Raw genomic sequence first — 22,797 nt, forward strand, 5'->3', positions numbered from 1 at the left:
AGCTCCTCTTGCATTTTGATAATTTCTGCATAAGGTTGACGGTTATTCTAACGGCTTGTCACAACTTTGATGCCTTATCACGATATGCCATCATAGCTTTACAGCAATTCCTATTCTCTGGTTAAGGTTGATGGTATTCCTGACGGCTTATCACACTTTTGACGTCTTATCAACAAATGTCGTCACAACATTTATTTCATGCCAACTCCCTAGTTATATTTGACGGAAACAGTGATAGCCTATCACGGGGCTGACGACTTATCACAGATGTCATCAGCCACACCCTTTTTCAGATTTCTCCAAATTTCAACTTCTTTGCCGTCATTCTTGTTGGTTCTCTATCCCATTAGCTTAATCTGTAAAATTAACATAAACACATCAAAAAATGACAAAAATTACTTAAGGCCTCGCAATTATTCTAGGTTAAAGGCCTTAAATGTGTTAGCAATTGCGCACACATCAGAGACTACCACATTCAATGAAATTAATGCTCATTTTGAATTAAACAAAAATGAATAAATCAAGAAAGAAAATCGTATTCATTTTATAAAGTTCAATCCATCCCCGTATTTCATTCTCAATCAATAATTTACTTATTCTTCGACTAGCAATTCAATTTTTCTTGATTCAATTTTTCACAATATGAATCCAACATCAACCACATACATACAATACAGAATCCAAGCATGCTAAACACAAAAATCAATCATATAATATGAAATTAAAATGAGAAGAGATAGAATTGGACCTTAAATCTAAGTTTTTAAAGTGTCAAATTACACGATCAACACGGAGCTTTGTGAATTTGGAACCTCAACAGACTAAAACGCGATAGAGAACCTCACCAATACTATTATAGTAGCTGAGCTAAAACTCAACGACAGAGAAGAGTTTTCTAGCGAGAATTTTGGTGGTTCTCCAGTAAGGTTGATGGGTTTTTGATGCTTCTCCACCGAAGTTGATGAAAAACGGACTTTGTGGGGTTTTGGTCGTAGGTTTTGATGATTTTAGGTTTGTTTGGGGAATTGGTATCCAGTTTTAATTGGGTTTTAGGAGATGGTGGTCGGATTACATGACAGGGCGACGATTTCAGTGAAAATGTCTTCAAGAAACTAGATCGGAGCTGATTTTTGCCTTTTCCATTCGCTCTCTATTTGCTTCAATATTTTCACTCACTTTCCCACTATATCCTCTCCAATCCCTCACTTTATTCTTTTTATTGGTCTTTTTTTTATCTAATGGTAATGAAGCTTTCTCACTGCTTTGGTCTTTTGAGGATCAACTGAATGCCATCACCAAAAATAATGTGACTAAGGAAAGCTAATGATCTCAACCAATATTTGCACTTGCTAAACTTACAGAATAATTATGATCCTTAATGGTCTGCAATACAACTCTCAAATGGTTTGCAGGATCACTCTCACTACGGGAATAGACAAGGACATCGCCAATGAAGACTATGACAAATATGTCTAAGTACTGCTTGAACACCCCATTCATCAATTTCATGAAAGTTGTGGGGGAATTTGTTAGTCCAAAAGACATAACTAGGAATTTGAAGTGACCATACCAAGTTCTAAAGGCTGTCTTTGGAATGTTACACTCTCTGACTCTAAGTTGATAATAGCCAAATTTGAGGTATCTTAGAGAAATAACTTGTACCCTGAAGCTGGTCAAATAAGTGATCAATCCTAGGGAGAGGATATTTATTCTTGATTATGACTTTGTTCAACTGACCATAGTTGATGCACATTCTGAGAGAACCATCTTTCTTACGCATGAATAGAATTGGAGCACCATATGGAGAAACACTAGGCCTAATGAAACCCTCATCTAAAAGATCCTTCAACTGTTCTTTCAATTTCTTAAGATCATTTAGAGCCATTCTACAAGGTGGAATAGAGATAGGCTGGGTGTCTGGAAGGAGATCTATTCTGAATTCAATTTTCCTTTCGAGAGAAACTTCAGGAAATCCTTCAGGAAACACATCTGGAAATTCATTTATTATTGAAACTGACTCAAGACTCAGAGTCTCAGAATTTGAGTTCTTGACTCAAATAAGATGGTAAATACACCCCTTGGATATCATCTTTATTGCCTTAAGATATGAAATAAACTGAACATTAAGCACTGTAGTAGTACCCCTCCATTCAATAACCGATTCATTAGGAAACTAAAACAAAACAATTCTATTTCTACAGTCAAATAAGGTATAGCGAGAGTGGAGCCAATCCATGTCGAGAATGATATCAGAATCACTCATCTCTAACTCTACAAGATCAATTGAAGTAACTTTTTGAGACACTGAGACTGAGCAATTTTTGTATACCCATCTAGCTACAATCGACATACCTACTGGGGTAGACATTGAGAAAGGATCTACTAATATTTTAGGACTAACACCAAAATTTGCAGCTATATAAGGATTCACAAAGGAAAGTGAAGCTTCGGGGTCTAACAATGCATAAACATGAAGATGAAAGATTTGTAACGTACCAGTAACCACATCAGGAGAACTTTCTTAATTGTACTGAGTCTGGAGAGCATATAACTTATTCTGGTGCTACCCATAAGTGACACTGGAGGTAGCACCCAACTGAGTCGGGCAACCTACTGGAGCTAACGAAAAGTTTAACTAGCTTTGTTGGCATGGATCATTTCTCCTCAAAGCAATCATTGGACACTTCCTGATCCTATGTCCTGGCTTACCACACCCAAAACACATACCGCTGCTTGTTCATCATTCGCCTTAATGATTCTTACCATATTTTCTATAGAGCAGATTGGTATAACCACTCCTCACACTACCCTGGGACTTGGAGCATGGCGTCCTATCCTGACTGTCCTTCCTAAACTTAGGCACCAGCTCACTAGCTGAAGATGGAGATGAGGCTGAAAATTTTTAGCAAAACTAAGAACAATAATTGTCTTCCGACCTTGGCTGAGAAAAGTTAAAACTAGTTGTTCTGGCCTTCTTATTCTCTCTTTCCTTCTCTTTGAGCTTCTGCTCCTTAATCTGTTGAGCATGAACCATTAGTCTAAAAAGGTCTATCTCCTTAATCAGCATAGCGGTCCTACAATCCTTGACAATATTGTCAGATACACCAGACACAAATTTACTCATCCTTGACCTAGAGTCAGCCACCATAGGCGGAGCATACCTTGCCAAATAAGTGAACTTATGCGAGTACTCCCACACACTCATGCTACCCTACTTTAAATTTATAAACTACTGAACCTTAGCTTCCCTCAACTATAGTGGGAAGAACCTATCTATGAAATCCATGGCAAACTCCTCCCATTTTATAAGTCCTGCATCAATACCCCTAACCTTCTTCTATTGCTTGAGCCAGGTGTGAGCTACTCCCTGTAACTGGTAAGCAGCTAAGTCTGTACTTTCACTCAAAGCAACACCCATGATGTTAGTCACTTTATGCACCCCATCCAGAAACTCTTATGGATCCTCATTGAACTTGTATCTAGAAAATAAAGGGGATTCATCCGAGTGAAGTCTCGGATCCTGGCTGCAACTATATTCAACATTGGATTGGCTGGAGCAACAACCTGCTGGTTGTTCGGAGCATCTACAAAATGGGCCAAGGCTGTGAAAGTGGCCCTGAACTCAGTGTGAGAAACATGGTCGTTCAGGGGATCTTCCTGAATAGGCGGTTGTGCGGGCTGACCCCCACTCCTTAGTTTATTATTTTTTCTAGGACGCATTGTCTATAAATGGAATAAAGGAAGAGTTAGAAAAAAAGAATTCAATAAATCTCATACTCTTTCACATGAAATGAGTTCTGAAAGAAGGGAAACTTTTCTAAAAATATCTCGTAGCCTCTTTTCCATAAGTGTGGTGCGCTTCATACCGATGCACAAGACTCTACTCAATGCGACTTTCAGAAATGCTAGGATAATTTAAAACTTTAGGCTCTGATACCAAGTTTTGTAATGACCTGAGGTTACCTCCTAGTCATGACACGGTACTTAAGGCCACAAGTGACTCCAAGCTAACCCATGGTCTGTGTAACACCCCAAAATCCTGTCCCGGAGAATCACACGGTGCTTAAGGCTACAAGTAGCCCCAAGCTAACCCTTTGAGCCTGATACTTAGTATAAAGCTTACTTAAAGATAATGAGAGAAAAATAAGGAATCATGTCATATTATGTCTAACAGAAATCCGAATGGGTATTGTAAAAGTAACAAAATACTGCAAATCTAAACTTACTGACCATCTAGTCTGACAAAGCCTCTACGACTCAACAAACTAGAGAGCCATTGGGACAAATCCCCAACTAACTCAAACTAAATTAAAAATAGAAGAATAACTACTAAAAATACTGAAGTGTCTAAAGATAGGCCCTTGAACCATGAGGACTCACCACAGTGGAGATGTAGATAAAGGTACTCGGGATCACTGACACTACTGGGACTGAGCACCTGAACCTATATTATAAGACAATATAGCACATAGACGTATATGTGGATCATCACTTGAGAATGTATTGAGTATATGGGGGTGTATGCAACTACATATTAATATAATGAATCTTTATAGAAAACATACATGGTATTGTAGATGACTCACATTTCTTGAATAAAATTCTCATAAATCATGAATAATGAAACATGTAGTATAAATCACGTAAGCCATTACACTTTATTATAATCTGTATTCTTTCTTTGATCTCAAGCATGTAAACTAGTTGGACTCTTAAAACAACAATTTTTAGAATATGCACTTTAGTCTTTTGAAAACAAGGAACTTCTTTGAAACTCAAGGACTTAAAACCTTAAAAACTTTAGGACTTGAGAATATAGGAAACTTGGGAGTTTCTTCTAACCGATATAAACCATGTGAGCTGACATGGAGTCCAATGTCTTGCCCATGTTGGGGAGAGCTGTTCTATCCTTGCCAATGGAGTAGAACCTTAACTTTTAGTGATCACTAGCTTAACCCACTTGGGGTAAATCAAATCCTACGGTGGCTCATAGTTCTGGGGAATGAGACCTTGGAATCAAGCCCAACTCGGTGCTATATACTACTCCCTTACTTAAGCTCAGAAATTTTAAGAAAAATCTACCTTAAACAACTCAGAAATATGCAATGGAAGCCAACTATGCTTCTCTTTAGCTTAAATCAAATGGTGTGGATTTTCTTTCTTAGCTTAGGATTAAAATCAACTCTTTTCTTGAAACTTTGGTAGACTATCACCAATAAGCTTTAAAACTTTAATAGCATGGAAATATTAATACACTTCTTGAAACACTTTAGAAAGTATCAACAATTTATTCTTGGACTTAAGGCATGTATATTATTAAAGGATCACAATTTCACAATAAATCTTAATTCATGACACCAATCTTGGAAACCCTTGAAAATATCACATCAATATAGGAATGTGCAATTTATAAAATGAATTATCAATTCAAATCATAAATAAATGAAATAATCATGCAATTCAAAGCTTGAACAACTTATCAATTCATATTCTCAAAATAATATAATTTGGGTATAGACCCACTTGCAAAAACATGAAATTCATTTATAAAAATCGAATTTTTAGGCACAAGAACGAAATAAGTGTTCTTGTTCAAACTCCACATACCTCAGGTTATTAACTTGGGTGGATAAACTTGCTTGAGACTCTTTCTCATAATTTTGGATGAGGGTTCTTGAAGCCCTTGACTTGGGAACCTTGAATCTTGACTCAACTTGGTAAATCTATGGTGAATTCTTGAGATCCTTGTAAGAGGTTTTGGGTACTTAGGGTTTTTGTTTGAGAGAAATCTTAAGAAAACCTCATATAATGCTTAGAATGACTTCAAATATGATGTTTGTACGATTTAAGAGGCTTGAAAAAAGTCCAAAGTGCCCTTTTTAACTTTTGTACGAAGATGAAAAAATTGAACTGGAAAACCCAATTTTATGGGCCACCGCGACGCGCCACTATCGCGGTGGCTCACTGGAATTTGACAAATGGGATTCTGGGGATCACCGCGATGCGGTGCCATCGCGTTGTCCCACTGGTTGGGACCTATAAATTCCGCGCGATGCGACGCTATCACGAAGTTCCTCTAAAAATTGACAATTGTCAAATAGACCCTCTCTGTGATGCGCCAAGCACTAAAATGACATTGTTTTATGACTAGGACTTAAATTAGCTATAACTTCTTGTCCGGTTATCGGATTTGAGCGGATCTTATATCATTGGAAAGCTAATTAAATTTCTCACATGATAAAAAGTCGAAATTAGGGAAATTATATATGGTTTAAACGTTACACACTTAGGAAGTCATTCTTTATCCTTCTAGAGACGAAATTAAGCTTAAGAAAAAGTTTGGGGGTATTACAGTTTGGTACCTGTTGTGAGTACTGAATAAAATAATAATAAAATAAGATGTGCGGGAGATAAACTAGTAAGGTACTGTCAACTGTAATATTGAAATATATAAAATAACATGTCTGAAGTATCTAATAAATACTGGAAACTAGACTGTCAGTCTGAAAACCTCTAAAACATACGGAGTTTATGGAACAAACCCCAACTAACTCCAACTAACTAAACATAAAGAAATACTAAAATAACTTAAATAACATGTCACTTTCTCGAAGGATGAGGACTTACCACTGCTGTTGCGGATAACTGCTGAGATGTCTAGGGATTGTTGGGAAACTGTGCATCCAAACCTATGTTATAAGACAACATAGTGCAAGAAAAAATTATGCGACTAGTACTTTGAATGTACTGGTACATGAGGTAAGGACTAACTGAAATACATGTGTAATCTAAACGTAGTTGCATGAATATGTAAAACTGAGAATGCAAGACCAAGTAAAGCATGTACTAAAAATAATTTGTAAAACTGATTGATTAAATAGCTAAAAATCTTATTACTTGGTCAAAAAAACCTAAACTGATATAGACTGAGTACTTACTAAAACTGTGGGAGCTATCATGTAACCGATATGTCCCAATCTGAGAAAATCAGGGTCCAACCTATAACTCCCGTTGGAAAGGTATCAGTACATTGCCACGATTACTAACACATAGCTATCTATATAGATCCACAAGGGTGATGTCCCAAAGGACTAGGGCGTCAGTCCTAAACTGGCGGGTGACTCCTAAGAGAGTGTCAATCCTAAACTAGCGGGTGACATCTCATAATCCTATGCTGGCTACGTAGTTCTGGAACTTAGGGAATGTTTCTAAGGACTCAGTCCAAACTTGGCGGGTGATCCCTCATCCTTAGGTTCACTCGATGCTAAATCATACTCCCAACCGAATGACACTAGTATTATTATGGGTCTAACATGATGTGGTACTGTACTGATACGTGCTCAACATGAACATAATATTCTGATTGTAGTAATAAAATCATTGTCTGACTTACTTGTAACTTGAGAATAAAATCATGCATAAATAGATAGGTATCAGATATTCATAACCCTCCAGCACAGAATGATTACAAAAATATGATAACAATATTTAAAAAAGTTCTATAAAGTCATAGTTCAAAGATCCAAAACATAAGACATTTAAATGAATGAGTGAGAAACATGAATTTGACCACAGGAATGTGTTGAAGTTGAGAGGACAACATATTTACGTGGTTTAATTCATAACTTGATGATTTAGCATGAAATCAATTGAACATGACATGGGTAATTGAAATTTAAAACCTGAAGGAACCTAATTTACATAGGAAGACATGTTGACATGGCTTAAATTTAATTTTCTAAGAAGACATGGATTAAATTCATGATTGACATGGATAATTTACCAAAAGAAAGTTAAAATCCATACTTAAACAAAAAGGGGATTTTGGGACGCAATGGGTGGAAGGAACCCATTGATGAATACCCTACATTCCTTAATTGTTTGAATCCTTAAAGAAGAAGCTTAGAATTGGGACCTTGGATGCTTTAATTCTTGAGAAGAAACTTGGATTTTTTTATTCTTGGGGAAAAGGGGAAGGGTTTTATGCATGATAACTGATAGAAAATGGGGCAAAATAGCGTGTAGTGGAGGTTTCAATTCGTAGAAGGGGAGTTTGATGCGAGGAAAAGACCAAATTATCCCTAGAGAAACTGAATAAAAATTGCAGAAATTTTTAGTTGATGACTTAGGTGATAGGTTATCACCTAGTTGATGACTTATCAACCTAGTCTTCACCCTCTAGCTGGACTTGGACACTTTCTGGCAAAGAGTGATGACTTCGTTGATAGCCTATCACCTAGGTGATGTTTTATCAACCTAGTCGTCACTTTTCCTCAGTGATGTAGGGTATTTTCTGGTTAAGGCTAACGATGAGGTTGATAGCTCATCACTTAGTTGACGGATTATTACTCAAGTCGTCACCTGGTTGATGGATAGACATTTCAAAGTAAAATGAGCATAACTTTTTACTCTGACATCAGATTAAGGTGAAATCAAATGCGTTGGAAAGAAGATCCAAAGATATTTTATTTGATGGGTTTTACAATCCAAGAATTTATATATTCTAGATATTACACTCATTTAAAGTTGACGCTTTTAGGATGGCTTACCAAAACTTAATCGATACTAGTGCTCTCAACTCGACTTTGCTCTAAGTGCTTCCTATGGATATGTGTCGCATCAAAAATACTTCATACACAAGATTAAAGGTCATGACACTTAATTATGGCTTGACATAATTGTTTTGGGGTCTTTAAACATATAACAAATAGTTGAAAACTTATCTAGGAGCATGTGGGGTATTACAACATGAGGATCAAACGACACTTGAAGTGGCGTGAGACTTACAATTTTTTGAATCGACTTAAACAAACGAGATATAACTAATGCCCAAGATTTTTTTGACTAGTAATTCTAAATTGTTTATTTGGTTGGACTGAACCCCAGAGTAGGGCTGCCTACGGATTTTTTCATTGCAAGAATCAGGTCAAATGTAGTTCAGGCAACTTGTTCTTTTCCTTGGTTTTGTTTTCTTTTCTTCTTTTTCCTTTTTGGGACTTTTCTGACTCTATTTTTCTGGACACTCTTATCTTTTTTTTTTGACTCACAGTTTTTTTGAACTTTTCTAACACTATTCTTTTGCTCGACATATTTTTTTAAAATTTTGCTGACTCCAACTTGATTCTAAAAGAGGGGTGCAAAAGAAAAGATAGAACTAAAGCTCGAACAGGGTAAACAAAGGATGATACAATGTTTGGATAGCAAAATGAAATTCCTTCGTCATATCAATCCTTAAAAATGCAAGTACAAAGCTTGTAATATGAAAGTAGAAGATGAAGATCACTTATATCATTTTTTCATAACACTAACTTTAACTGAGCACGTGTGTTACTTCTTCTTTTGCACTTGTAAAATATCCAACTCCATTTTTGTTGTACATATTTCATATTGGACGGCTCATACTTCAGTGGAGCAACTCTTCCTTTTGTTTATCTTGACAGGAGATTGTGCATTCACTGTTTGATTCGATTCAAAATAATTGAGATGTGTCTTTTAAGTGATGACCAAGTTATTCTGATGATTCTCAAAGTAATTGTTTCAATCTGTTCAAGTGAACCTTTAACTTGATCACCCAAATGTCTCAATACTCTACCTATTTTCTCAGATGCTTTTTTTCTAACTTTAACTTTAACTTTCTAATTCAATTCTTCATGATTAAATTGAATTTTAAGATCTAGCTGGAAATTCCACAAGCATGTCATATCACTAGAAACAATCATAAAATGAACAATATAAAGAAGAAAAACAAACAACATAAAATAAGACAAAACGAAAAGGGACACCATATTTTATTGAAATAAAAGATAGAAGGGATGAAACAATGACAATAAAGAAACAAAACAAGATAGATCCCGAACTACAACCCTAACATAATTCAAAAAATAAAAAGAAAAGCAAAACAAACTACCAACAATCCTTCTAACTAAAGAGAGGAGTGACTTCTCAATTACTGAGCTTGACATCTTAGACACTGGTTTGCACATCAACATGACTAGAGTTTCCACTACTGTCAAACACATTCCTCTCAATAAATAAGTTCGGTATTCCCATGTTTAACTCGTTACTTCCCACATATTGCGGACTACCGCATATTGATAGACTTTATGTGACACTTGAAGTGTCAATATCTTGTACCACAATCAATTTTTCTTGAATCATTCTTTTTATTTCTCTTTTCAAAAAGGCAATCTTAAGTATTATGACCCTGAACATTAGAATGATATGCACATTGTATATTAGGATTAAAATTTCTTGAATATGGGTAAAGAGTATATCTGAGAAGTGGAGTAATCATGCCCCACTATCTCAATTTCTAGAACAAACCAGTATAGGATTCCCCAATTGGTGTGAAATTATACTTTGGCTTCTTCCTCTTTGCAAATTTTGACTTGGGTGAAAACTTAGATTTAGGGATACCTTGATAGATATGGGAGGTTCGAGGACAATTTTGAGGGATCGTTACATGCCATTGTGGATAAGAATATGGATGAGTATGCAGTTGTACATTGTTCAAAGGATACTGAGAAAATGAGATGGAATATCTTGGATTTTGGAGAGAGAAATTTTATTGCAGGTGAGTATGCGGATTTGATGTATAAGCTCAGGGCTAAGGCTGATAGTATTGATGAGTTGTACCTCTCAAGCTCTGTTATGGTGCCCGCACAATAACAACTATATTTTTCTTCTTCTTTTCTTTGATTTTTCTTGATTTATTGCAATATCATCCCAAGTGCTTCATGGATTCCTCGTGCCTATCATACTCTTTAAATTTTGATATCTCAAAGCTAAGAGGAAGGTTAATATCAAAAGACATGCCCCAGTCCTTATATGAAACATCTTCATAATCCGCAGGTCCCAGAGAATTTTTCATAACCTTTTGCTGCACTCTTTTTTTCTAGCCATGTTCTTTTATTCTTCTGCCATGTCAATCTTCTTGGTAAGAAATTTTTGTGGTCCAATTAACTTAGATATGGTTTCAAGAGTATAAAAGTGATCATCAAGAGTATTGAATATAGACTCACTAGTAGATTAGGAAAGCACAACCATTAGATTAGTGGCCAAAGTGAGAGCCTCAGTAGAGGATTGAGCAACAAAAGCACAGATGGTAGGTGGTGCTATAAACGTGGTAACTTAAACTGATGAGATGGCTAGTGAATGGTGGAAGTACTAGGATGTTGTCGGCGTGGAATAAATTCTGATACATGTGGTGCATTAACAACAGTAGAAAACTGAGTTTGCGACATTGGTGAAAAACTAGAGGTAATTATAGGTTCAATAGCGGAAAATGGAGGAGGAGGAACCCTACTGGCCCAAGATTAGTGTATTTCTGTCATTTGTTGCCTTTGTCTCAAAATCTCTTACTTTAAACTCTCATTTTTGTGACTCTTTGTCTGATTCATGATGTCGCTCTTAATATCCTTGTTGGACGTAATTAACTCTTCCTTGGACTTGGTGTAACATGAAGAAATAGCGAGAATGTCACAGACCAACCACTTTAAACTAACTGAACAATAGAGATAACAATTGTGTTAGAGTTTAACATTTTTTCAAAACTTCTCCTTCTTTTTTTTTTTGAAAAGATCACTAAACCCTAGTAGGGCGTCTACATATCTCACACCCAAGAGAAGAGAATCAGGTGTGTGTAGTTCGTGAAGTTTTAACACAAAATGACCAATCAAATTTTTTTTTTCTTTTCATTTTGAATAATTTTCACAAGAAGTTGGACGAAAATATTTTTGAATATTTCAAGTCGGAATCCCTCATTAAAAAATGGAACCTATGATTACCAAAGAAAAATATTTTGGGGGTCTCGATTTTGAATTTCATACAAAAATGAAACCTAAAACTTATTAAAAAAAAAATTATATTTTTTTTAAAGACGTATATGAAATACCTACTCTAAATGAAGAGACATATCTCACTGCAAGGAGATGAGAATCAGGTGTGTGTAGTTCGTCCAAATTGAATAATTAAAGATTAAATAACAGACTGAACCCCAACTTGAGGGACACGACCAAAATAGATAACGAAAAAATGCCAATAAAATCTTTTTTTTTTTGAGTTTTCAGTTTGAAACTTCATATAAAGGGGATACTAACAACTATGAAAGGAAAATATTTTTGTATTTTCAGATAAAATTGATCAAAATAAAACACCAATAGAAATAAACTATCTTTTTGAAATTGACGCAAAAAAATATGAGACGAAAAATCTTTTTGACATTTTCATTATATGACATGCACAAAACTTCTGACATCTTTTGAATTTTAAAATATTGAAAGCTCTTATTGAAAAAATCTTTTTAAAATTTTTGAGTTATAAATGCATACTAAAGGAAACAAAGGAAAAATCATTGTGATCTTTTATTTTTTGAGTAAAAGACGTGCAAAAGGTGAAAAAAAATCATTTGAAAATTTTTATTGTGGAAAATAAAAGTCATAAAGAACTCCTAAAAACTACGAAACTCTTTTCTTTAACTCATTTTTTCTCTTTTTCTTTTTCCTCTTTTTTTCAAACTTTTCCTAGCCTAAACACACTTTATCCATTAATTCTAGCACATGCTTTCCCAAATCAGTCTGTCAAATGACCTCGTTACCCTCAAAGATGCAAAAATTAGCACGTAGGAATGTTTAGGGGTGAGTCTTCTACAAAGAATTAGGTGGATTCCGCTAGGTCTCAGCACATGCAAATAAGAATGACCTAAAAGGCTGACCTAGGCTGGGGTTCAACTAACAAGGTTGATCGAGGGAGCGTATGATCGATAGTGGCTGCGATTACTTTCCACCTACTCCATACCTGTCGAGGGCTCCCTCTCCTCAAATAAGGGTGACTCAATGAAAGAGGTGTACGCGGCGTGCACTACGGGACTTATTACCAAAAAAATGACTTGGGGTAATGCATAAGCTGACAGATATAAAGTGGTAACACATAAAGAAAAGTTGTAAATAAAGATCATGTAGACATCTAACAATGATAAAATAATAACACAAAAAAAAATTTCATAGACCTATGTGTCAAACTAAATCGATACAACTCAACAATGAAGCTCGACTTCTAAAAAATTCTCAACAGAGTCGCCAGAGCTATCACACCCCTTTTACAACTAGAATAGATTATACTTTTAGTGTGAAAGATTTTTTATTTATTAAAAATGACAAAGAAGATGAAAAATGTGTTTCAAAAAGGAGTTTTAAAGCTAAAATTCAGAGTTGCCACTTGGTAATAAATTTGGTGTGTCAAGTCACCTTTGGAATTTCTCTTTTAAAATAATTTTTGAATCTTTAAAACTAGACCACGAACAGATATTTTGGTTAAGGAATTATGTAGACCGAGGGAAGGGTGTTAGGCATCCCTCAGTCCCGTGGTTTAACTACGATCATGGAGTATATCAGCTAGTACGACACTATAAAATGTATAAATCAATAAAACACATAACAAGAAAATAAACAACCAAACAGTCAAAACTCCAAAAAAAAAAATAGTATTCAGTCCAATTTATTACAAACCAAGATAAAAAAATGCCGAAATAAAAACCTAAACTATTTTAACTACCCTAACTATGCTTTACCCGACACCTCGGGCCTTGATCACGATCGGTTTTCCAAATATAAAGTGTTGCAGGGCATTCCTTGATTAATATGTATATATATATATATATATATATATATATGTGTGTGTGTGTGTGTGTGTGTGTGTGTGTGTGACCTTGGGACATCCCCCAGTGAATATTACATTTGATGGAAAGTGCAATAGAAAAATCATTCAAACAAACATTCACACATTCGATAATATAAAATCCTGCGTACCCTAGCTCCTATTGCCTATCAAGGCCTAATCATGATATTACTGCATTCAACGAAATTAATCAATCCCTCCTCGAATTTCATTTTCAATCTATAATTAACTAATTTTTTGACTATCAGTTTAATTTTTCTCTTTTCAATTTTTCATAATCCGAATCCAACATCAACCACATACACAAAACAAAGAATCCAAACATGCTAAACACACAAATCAATCATATACGATGAAATTAAAATGAGAAGAGATAGAACTGGATCTTGAAGTTAAGCTTTTAAAGTGTTGAATTACACGATCGACCTGGATCTTTGTGAATTTGAAACCTCAACAGACTAAAACCAGGTAGAGAACCTCACCAACACCATTACAGCAGTTGATGCTAAAAGTTAACGATAGAGCGACATTTTTTGGCGAGTTGTTTGGTGGTTCTCCGGCAGGGTCGATGGGTATTTGATGGTTCTCTGGTGGGGTCGATGGGTTTTGATGGTTCTCCATCAAAGTCGATGGAAAATGGACTTTGGGAGTGTTGGACACGGATTTTAATAGATTTCAGGGTGGTTTGGGGCGTTGGCCCCCGATTTCATTCAGGTTTTTAGAGATGGTGGTCGAATTATGTGATGGGGAGATGATTCCGATGAAAACATCACCAAAAAAATTCAAATAGAGCTAATTTTCACCTTTTTTGTTCGCTCTCTATTTCCTTCACTATTTTTCACTCACTTTCCCACAGTTTCCTCTCCAATCCCTCACTATATTTCTGTATTGCTCTTTATTTTTACCTAATGGTAATGGAGTTTCCATATTTTTTCTCCTACTGTTTGTTTCTTCAAACCCCCTCGTATTGTGAGGCGCATCTATGTATATATTATATCAGAGTGTATGGGTATCAATGAAAAAAATGAAGTATGTGGGGTGATGTGTATGAGTATGTATTGTTTTCTGTTATGGAGTTTCTATTGTGTGTGTTGTTGTGTATTGTTAGTATGCTATGGGATATGAGAAAAATGTGAGTTGGGGTTGGGGAGGGGGGCCACGTGGGGTATGTAGTGAGGTGGTAGAAGTGAGGAATTTTAATTGGATATTTGTTAAGAATTGACTATTTTTTTTTATTTTTTTTTTTTTGTGAAAAAATTATCTAGGACGCATGATAAGACAGGGTAAATGGATAAAATTAATTTTTGGAAGAGTCAAATTTATATATATATCTACAGCCACTGGCTGGCAAAACGTAATAAACCGCCTCACCGCCGCATTACCACAAAACCAGTCTGCCACCCACTGCCCGGTGCACTATCAGTGTTGGCTGACGCATCCCACAACTCCCACGGCGCCTCTAATGAGTCTACGCCGCTGAGACACCAAACCAACCACTACTCCAGCACCTCCTGGTCTACATCACCTTCGTTTCCAATCAGTGAAAACCAGTCGGCTCCACAGCGGAAGCAACAGCACCAGCCTCCCCGAGTTCTAACCCAATGTCGCTTCGAAAAGCACTGTCGTCGCCCACAACCAAGACCAGCCCCCACCACTCCAGTTAATGAACCCCATTAAAAAACTACCAAACAGACCCCAAACTCTCCTCTTCGTGTATTCACTTCTCAATTAAGCAAAATCCAAGTCGAAAACGTCAAAACATTGAGACGAGTTGTCTCTATCAAACTTCAAAGTTCTAACTTAGATTCACGACTTATTAGTTTTTGCTAATTTCAAAATCTAAAACTGATGCATACTGGCCTTAAATTGTTCATTCATGTTCTTTTATGCTAAGTGATAAGGGCAGGTGTTCTGTGCTCAAGTTATTTGATTATTTTTTGATTTAGTTTGTTGGTCCTGCACTGTTTATGAATCTCAATGTAATGGTGCTTGAAGTACAAATTATCTCTGATTAAGTATTTGTATAATTTGGTAGTTGATGCTAAGTTAATTCGGTATGATCTTTTATGTGATAATTATGGTAGTCGTATATGCTAATAATGATAGTTTGACATTTTTGTTCTGTGTAAATTCATTTGCTAGTATCTTATAGTTTTAGGCATTTATTTATTGTTGACAATCTTGACTATAGCTGCTAACTGATTCACCTCACCCGAATAAGAAAAAAATAGTATATTCTCACTGATTTAAAACATATTCTTATTGATTCAAAAAGAATATTTGTTTATTTATGGTCATTATTTTTGTTTGATCCTCTTCTGATTCAAAATATTCTTTCTTGTCTATTTATAGTAATTGTGACATAATTTAATGTCCCAAATTGTTCCACTTTATTTAAAGAAATTTTTTTTACATTGCTTGATTTTGAAAGTATTTGTTTTCCTTTTTTAACTCCCACTGATTGATTTCTTAAATATTTTTCTTCCTTAAATTCTTTATTATTCTCCACTATATAAAGAGCTCCCTCTCATTCATATTGAGGTACCTTTATTCTCCACTTTTACTGTCATATACTAAAGAAAAAGACGACAACATAAACTTTCTAACTCTTAAAGATATTCTCCACTTCTGCTTTGGATACTGATTGGCTTTGACTGTCGGTTGATTTCGTTTAAATCATGGTGGTTCACTCTTTCTTCTTTCTCGCTTTGGCTTTTTATTTTTGTTTTCACTTCTAAAAGGTGTGTCCTTTTTTGAATACGTTAAGTATTGAACGTCGTAACTCTAAACATGTTTAGCTTTAACAAATACATATGCTTGATGTGGTGCTTATAAGTTATTAATTTCTTTTACTTTCTCTTGTCTACGTTAACGTGATTCAAATGTTATAATGTTTGTGATGTGCTTGTCAAGTTAGTAAATTTATTGGTTGCTAAATATGCTCATAAGATTAATATCGGCATTAAAAGGTTTCTTTGGTTTGAATTATGTTAGTCCATTCTTTTTTCTTGTGTGTTTGGCTATGATACTATTTATAAAGGGGCGCGGATTAGGCGCGGTAACTTTACTAGGAAATAAATAGTTATTAAGTGATAAGTTTTTATTTTTAAGTAGATTATTTCGTGTATATTATTGGTTGGTTTAATTTTCATTTTTATTTTCTTGACTTAAGATGTTTTATTAATTCATATTCTAAATTGGATGTTATCGTAATTAAATTATCTAATGTTTTAGGATCTTCATTAGTACCATATAATCTTTTGTATTCTAGGTATAAACTATATAGTTTAGTTTCGATATCTTTTAATGATTTATTCTTTTCGTAAGATGTATTCATTAATTTGTATAGTTTATTATTTTATCCTATTGAAATTTTAGCAATTTCTGTGTAGTATTTTATTCTAACTTTGCTATATTTAATGCGTAGGTTTATGTTCTTTATCTGATTAACTAGTATTTGTTGTTCATGTATAGGTAATTTTTCATCTGTATTAAATAATTTTTCGTATGTATTAAATAAATCATTATCTGTATTTTCTTTTTCTAAGGTTAATTTCATTTTAAGTAATTTTTCTTCTAGTTATCTTTTTTCTATTTCAAGTTGATTTCTATAATTAACTTCTTCATATATCCAATTTTGCCTTTCTCTAATTTTTTTTTATATATTCTAACATGTATTTATTCTGAATAGTATCCATCTGAATCTAAGTAATATTGATGTTCATAATATATGTATAAGTTTTCTATACTGTTTAATAATTCTTCCTCTCATAATCTTGTAATTTTTCCCATATTATTTTCTTTATGTCTATAATTTCTATATTTCTAAGTATATATAAAATAAGTATTTTAATATCATCTATCATTTAAGTTCGATTAAATGCTTTTTCATAATATTTTCTAGTTGTTTGTTTTAGTCTAAGTAATTCTTGCATATTTTCATTAAGGAATTCTATATTTTTTATATCGTTAGTTTCTATGTATTTGTCTAAATTTGTTTTCATTTGTTTCTCTACTAATTGTATATTTTTCATATCTATTTTCCAAAATTCTAGATATATGTGATTTATCATAGTTGATGTGTACGTAAGTATTTATAAGAGTAATTAGGTACGTGTGGTTTGTAATTTATTCTAGCTATATAATTTTTACCGAATATTTTTTCTAATATAATTTTTCTTATATCTATTATTTCTATATCCTTAATCACATACAAAATAAGTATTTTAAATTTATCTACCATTACATCAGATAAATAATTATTCATTTTCATAAAATTGCTATTTTCAAAATATTTCCTTCAATCATATACATAACAAAATATGGTCATCTTAGATTACTATATACTAGATTATTCTTAAATAACATGTTCTTTGGTCACTATTAGCATGGTAATCTGGATACTTTTCCCTTAAACAGCGTCTCTACTCTGATTACTCCCCACCACGGCTTCTTGCCTCATTGGTTTCACCGTTAGGATGGCATAGTTCTTAGGGATTTTTCTCCTTTTCCACTTTGCTAATAAACTTCTTAACATATTATTCTTCGAATAATTCTACTATAAAGTAACTAACATGAATTTATTTTATCATATCATGATTGTTAGGAATTAATGAATTTAGCTATTCATAATAGTAAATGAATATACCTGTTCTGGTAGTTTTGATAATTCTAAGCTTTGTTCCTCCATAGATTTTTCCATTGAAATATACCTATTTTTTAATAAATAAGCAAAATATTTGTTGTAGGCAAGAGAGAATTTTTTGCTTCAACGCATGAAGGCTTGCCTTGCAATGTCTTCGGTTTATCTTATTTATAGACAGAAACTTTACAAGAGTATTTCTATTTTTACACGTTTCTAAAAAGTCTTTTAAAAAATTATCTACCTAATCTACTTTACTTTACAAAATTCTTCTAATAAGACAAAAGTTATTAATTCCTAGACTAATAATAGTCAAAAACCTATACAAAAGATTTCAATAATTTACGTAAAGCAAATTGTGAAAGTTTACATGTCGCTTTCACAACTTAATAGCTTGTCTTCTATTATTACTCCGTTGATATCTTCTCTTTGTCATATCAGTTGCTTTTTCATATCTCTATTATTACTTCTTATCTTGTATCTTCCAGCTAGCGTTCTTATCTTCTTGGTTGATTTTTCTTCTATTCTAGCTGAACTTCTGGGATATCATTATCTCCTCCATTACATTTTGAACATTTATGATCTGGATATTTATGTCGAATTGTCTTGCAATATCTGGTTAATAATTCTTCTGAAATAAATTTTTCTCTGATAGCTCTGGCGATAGGTTCCGTCTCTAGTTTGAGCAACGTCAGAATCCATTGCCTAATAGTTTCCATATATGTTTCTCATAATTCCTTTGAATTTGAATATATTAGTACATAATTTCTTGAATAATAACTTTATATGGGATTTTGGTTGCGGTATGTGTTTGTTAGCTCTTGCAAAATTGTAGATAGTTCAATAATCCTCTTATTCGCATAAAATTTTGGTATCTCAATTCTAGGTATTTCTGGTTGTGGAATAATATCTTGTGGTATAATCATATCTCGTGTCATTCATATCTTTACAACTTGTATGGATTTTTTAACTTCATCATATAATATCTCTGCTGGTGCCGTGTAAATTTTTATAAAAAATAGGGTACCTTTGGTTATTCTTTTAAAAATGTTAAATGCTTCATATATTTTCGGTATAGTGGATATCTCATTTCCGTCAGAGATATATACAGTACTGAGTAGTCCATATTCATAACAAGTTTTAACTAGACTTAGTTTGGTTTTAGGTAAAGCAATTAGCTTATTGTATTCAGTCAATCTTTGAGTTATACAGTTTGTATCTGGTTCTTGGATGTTTATAGCTTTGGGGTTAGTATTTAAAAAGGTTTGTACATTATAGATATTTTCTATATAGGTTCGGGCTGTGTAGTTGTAGGTCTTTTTGTCTTGGTTTAAACTATCTCGGTATGTGGTAATTTGTGGAAGTAGAAACATGGCATCTTTTGATGTATTTGGAATATATGGTTTATCAAATAGCTTGTTTAGGTTCATATTTGTGTTTTTCCTAACTCCTTTGCTTGTACCTGCAAAAGTAGATTGGTAAACGTTATGGGTATTAAGGAGTGCCCCAACTTCTCCTTTTAGCTCTGGAATTTTAATGTCTTCCGATCGACATAACTCTGCGCACTGCTGAGTTATTTGATTTGTAGCTATAGACTTCAGTTTATCTTCATTAGTCTTTAACTTTTCTATTTCATTACCCATACTGTCCACTTTCATTGAAAGCGTAGTTAGGGTTTTGAATATCTTTTCTAAAGCATCATCTTCTATTATATCAGTCTGTGTAGCTTTGTCTTGATATGTAGTCTGCAATAACATTTTTGTTAGTATTAATTACTTCAATTGTAAATGTAAAATTTAATATATTCAAGACTAGTCTCCGAATCTCTTTTGTTGTAACTGAATTTTGTATTTTCTTTGTTAGCCACCAACGTATTTGTGTATTATATGTTCGTACAATAAACTTGTTATATACAATATATGGCTCAAATGCTAATAAACATTTATATAATGAGCATAATTCTTTTCTATTTATTTCCCATTTTATTTCTGTTTCATTAAACGTACCTGAGTAGTACTACAGTGGTGTTCTAATTTTTCTTCTTCATATCTACATTTAAGTACTCCTCCATAACTACATTCACTAGCATCTACTTCTACTATATATATAAATTTTCAATTTTCATCTGGAAATTGTAATTTTAGTAATTCTTTAAAAAGTATTTTTATTTTCTGAACTTATTTTTTATCTTCTTCTTTATAATTATATTCTACATTCTTTTTAAATTTTTTCTGTAAGGGCTTTAGATTTTCTGCTAATTTTGGTATATATTCTCTTACTTGGTTTACTAATCCTAAAAATGATTGTAATTTATTTTTTGTATCTAATTCTTCTTTTGAATTTATTATTTTTTGTATTATATGTTGTTGCATTTTTACTCCACTTTTATCTATTTGTATTCCTAAAAATTCTATCTGATTTTTCATAATTTCAGCTTTCTTTTCACTTAAACTTATTCCCGATTTTTCTATTATATCTGTAAATTGTTCTAATAATTTTAAATGTTCTTCTTTGGTCTTTGTATATAATAGTATATCATCTATATATACTATACAATTAGACAATTGTTTAAAATAACTATTCATAAAATGTTGATATCTACCTGGTGCATTTTTATATCCAAATGGTAGTACATTTCATTCATAAAATCCTTGTGGTACCGTAAATACGGTTAATTCCTTAGATTCTTCTTCTAACTTTAAATGGTAAAATCCTGATTTACAATCAAATTTACTAAAGTAATTACATCCTTGTATTTTTCTTATTTTTAATATCTTATTTGGTATTGGGTAATTATATGTTATTGTTTTTGCATTTAAATTTCTATAATCAATAACCATTCTACTTTTATCTCTTTTTTGTTTACTATGTTTATTTACTATAAATGCTGGACTATTATGTTTAATATTACTTTTTTGTATGTATTGTTTTCCTAATAATTCTTCTATGTGCATTTTAAATTCTTTTAAATCGTCAAAATTATATGTTAATGATTTTTGGGTTATTATTCTATTTTTATCTATTAATTCAATTTTTATAGTGGTTTTATGTTTGTCCCATCCTTTTAATGGATCTTCATTATATAATTGTTCTAATTTTTTCTTAATTATTTCTATCTTACATATTGAAAATATAGTTATTTCTTTTTTATTTATTGAAAATACGACCAATTCTATTGTATCTTCAGTATTTTTAATATTTTCTAATTTTTGTGTAATTTTTTCACTTCTTTCTATCCAATCAGTTTTCTTTCTTATTTTATAAGTAACTCTTTTTACTCTTACTTTCTGTTTACATGGTGTTATAAAACACCAATCCATTCTAGTTATTATATGTGGGTATAATTCATCTAAAAAAGGCATTCCTAAATATCTTTTGATGTTAGCTCATAATTATAGATTTCTTCTATTGTTAATATTTTATCCCATACTTGTGTTTTTACATTCTTAGCTTTGTAATTAAGCTTCCTTCGTTATTAAATCTTTTAACTATTATTGGTGTTTTTAATTTATCCCATTTACTTTTTGGTAAACAATTATATCTACATAAATTAGTTTCTGCTCCTGTATCTATCGTAGACGTATAATATCTACTATGATACCCTTCTACTGCTATCTTCATTAATACATATATTTTCATATCATGTTAAAACTTTTCTTAAGAATAATTTCTCTCTATTATATGTTATAGTTAATTGTGTATGCTCTATATTATATGGTTTTACTTGTTCTAGCCATTTTATTCCTAATATTATGTCTATTTTTTGCATTTCTTCCTTTATTTCAAATTTCATTTTTATTTTTCTAACTCCTATTGTTATTTTTTTTTCTACTATATTTTTAGTGTTTATTAAGCTTCTTGATAGATCTGGGTATATATTATTGTCAGATTTTATTTCCTCATTTCTTATTAGATATCTTGCTATATAATTTTCTTCTTGTCCTGTATTTAAGAGTATTAAATATTCTTTTTAATTTATTGTTCCTGTATTGTTTCATAACTTGTTCTTTTTGATGAACTTGATGATTCTGGTTTTCCATAAGCTATTCTTTTTGTTGTGCTTATTCTATCATTTATTATTTCTAAATTTTCTTCTATCTCTATGTCTCTATAACTATAATCATTATTATCAATTGTTTTTACAAATTGTTCGAAAGGACTTTCTATTTGTATTTTGTTAATTTTCTTTTTTCCCGCTATTTTATGTTTTGTTGTTAATACATATAGATTTTTACATCTTGCTGTAAATATTTTACTTTCTGGGGTTAGTTCTATTCCTGATATTTTCCAATATAATACTAATGATTTATCTTTATTTTTATTTGTTATTGCTACTGAATAATTTGTACTTATTATAAATTTAAATTTTTGGTAAATTAAATTTCCTTTTATGACAGTTATTATATTTTTTCTATAGGTTTTATAATTCTACCATCTGCTAGGTATAATTCTATTGGTGTATCAATTCCTTCTCTGAAACA

The sequence above is a fragment of the Capsicum annuum genome, unplaced genomic scaffold (genome assembly GCF_002878395.1).
Source record: "Capsicum annuum cultivar UCD-10X-F1 unplaced genomic scaffold, UCD10Xv1.1 ctg1184, whole genome shotgun sequence".
In the NCBI taxonomy this organism is placed as follows: Eukaryota; Viridiplantae; Streptophyta; class Magnoliopsida; order Solanales; family Solanaceae; genus Capsicum; species Capsicum annuum.